At 48.7% G+C, this 2575-nt stretch overlaps 1 pseudogene; it reads left to right on the plus strand.

Moving 5' to 3' along the window:
- The first annotated feature begins 251 nt into the window (after positions 1–251).
- LOC144116727 (U2 spliceosomal RNA) lies at positions 252–390 on the plus strand (annotated as a pseudogene).
- Positions 391–2575: the final 2185 nt, after the last annotated feature.

The following is a 2575-nucleotide window of genomic DNA, read 5'->3' on the forward strand; positions in this document are numbered from 1 at the left end:
ATCGCGTTAAAAAGGGCAGCAATGGAAGGCTCCTCTAATTTACAACACGTGCGTGGCGTTCTTTCTCATGTACACCCGACAAGGGTAGTGGCGGAAGGGATGAGACAAGGGGGCGGCAGGGTAAGGCAGAGCAAATTAGCTCTTTTTCAGGAAAGGAAATGGCGCAGTAACTGTCTCGCTTCTCGGTGGACATCTCAACCACGTCGTAAGAGAGGGAAGGAAATGTCCGCGAGGGAAGGAAATGTTAGCGAATGTCCGGACCCCGTATAGTATCTGTTACGGGTCCAATTGGACTTATTTTTGGAAATGTGGCGGAGAGTTTGAAGGATGCTTCACTCCCGCCATCGGTTGGCCCGGTATTGCACTGCCTCCGGGATCGGCCTTGTCTTTAGCGCGTCTTTACTATCCTGTCTTTCTATCCCATCTTTCAACTCTCCTACTATCTGCACGCGGTAGCGATTGTGGCTCGGCTTGAGCCAGTGGGCAGGCCTGTGCACTTTCCTTTCCTTTTCTTTCTTCCTGGCAACAACAGACAGGAAATGAAGGGAAAGGAGTGCCGTAGCAGACGGCTCTAGAATAATTTCTACCACTCGCCCACTCGGCTTAATGTCGCACCTTTGAATAGTTAGTGATAAGAAGTTGCAGCGATATGTTTTTTTTCAGTTGCGCATGTGGTTCATGAAGCTATAGAAATTGAAAAACTTCCACAGGTTTGTCGTGTTAATCTCCATGAAAGTTCAGGTGTGCCATACAGCTTGGCAAAAATTAGCTCGCACCGACGTGCCTGCACGAATTTACTGTACAAATCATTAACGCTGAACCCGTTCCATAAACAACACGCAACATTTCACTAGCGGATTTACTATTCAAGCTAAGCATCGTATTTTCGTCATGTGCTCGCCGTTTGTAGTACACCACTATAGACAGACTATAGTTGACTGAATAAAACGAAGTCGTAAGCAAATGCGCAAGCCTGCACCAGACCGTTTAAAAAGAGAAATGTTCACATCATTACGTCAATGTAACAGAAGGTTTACTAATAAAACAGCGGATTCACCACTGCTTCCTGAAAAGGGGTCCTATGCTCACCTTGTGAACGTTTTCGGCCACGGTGTTCACAAGACAATCCCGTTTGGGGCAACACAGCAGACGCGCCCATTAAAGCGCTGAAGAAATAAATACATAACCCATGAAGACTAGCGAGAGGGACACCGCGCCAGCATGAAGATTTATCTACACCGTGAAGCAGCTCATTTACAGTGGTTCGACTAGAAAGCCAGCGGTCACGCCATTCCTTTATCTTCCCCCGCTCGCAATGTGTTCGCGTTTCTCATTGGCCAGGGATACTTTTCAGAGGTTTAAAAGTGTGTAGCGCCGACCAAAGGTGCGCCGTTCTGTGAAATGGCACCATGTGCCCCGATTGAAGATGGAAGGTTCATCACCCGACTTTTCGTGGAGGCTGTGCTACAGGAAGAAAGATATACCGAAGAACTGCCAGATCGAAGACATCGGTGAGCGGAATTATCTGTGCCTTTCGAAATGAGCGTACACTTGCTGATACGAAGCTGTCCGGCTGGCCAAGGGTGAAGAGAGGCATGAGGACGACATACTGGTTTTTGCAGCAGCGGTCGTGAACCCTTTTCTGAATACCAAAAAATCCTAGACTAGTTGTCGATGGATATTTATACTTCGACAGTACGCCCGCATTTGAAAGCAGCTGGGATCTGAAATTATGGTGCTGCTCAAAAGCCTCCCCTCACTGAGCAACTGCGCGAACAACACCTTGAATTCACACAGGACCATCAGCATTGGCCACATGAGAATGGCGCAACGTAATTTCTTCTGATGAGTCCACGTTTTGCACCCGGTGGGATCAACAGCGGCGGGTGTTGTGGCCATGGAATTCCAGGTAAACGCTGTCTTGACTTCTTAGCTTCATTGAGAGAGTTGGTGCTTTGTATACACTCAAAGTTTTCGTCGATCGAATATTTCAGAGGAATTGTACGAATTATCGGAATTATTCCCGCAAACGGAACTGTCTGATAATCTCCATTAAGAAATAAATACACTGCCACCAAGAAAAAATTGGCTATACCAGGGTATACGTAGCGAGAGGTACGTTTCCCTGGCTGAGCGTGTTGTCGTCACTGTATGTTTAGCAATGAGAGACATTGGGTATACACGTCTTTTATTCATTTTGCTTTACAGAGACGAAGACTGCCCGATGTCCTGTAAAGTAGCATGCGGCGGTTTCAGTTTTGGAACAGTTAATCTTCTCTTGTCTATACCGCCGTTTAGCAGCGTCTAGACTCTCCTCTGCATCCATATGAAACGTGATTCAGGCGCCCATTACATTTCTGCCCTTTATACGCAATGCCGCGCATGCGACGCGCGGTTCAGGTGATGGAGTGGCATGCGGCGAGGTGGCGACAAAGCAAGCGGCGCGCCTGTGGGGTCTGTCTGGTTACGATGGTAACGGCGCATGCGCACAACTGCTATTCTGCGTGACATCAGACGCGGCTCCAACGGTGGAGCAGGCGCGCGGCCGCGGCGACGGCCAACCGCACGCCGCACC

Source organism: Amblyomma americanum, chromosome 1, assembly GCF_052857255.1.
Source record: "Amblyomma americanum isolate KBUSLIRL-KWMA chromosome 1, ASM5285725v1, whole genome shotgun sequence".
Lineage (NCBI taxonomy): Eukaryota > Metazoa > Arthropoda > Arachnida > Ixodida > Ixodidae > Amblyomma > Amblyomma americanum.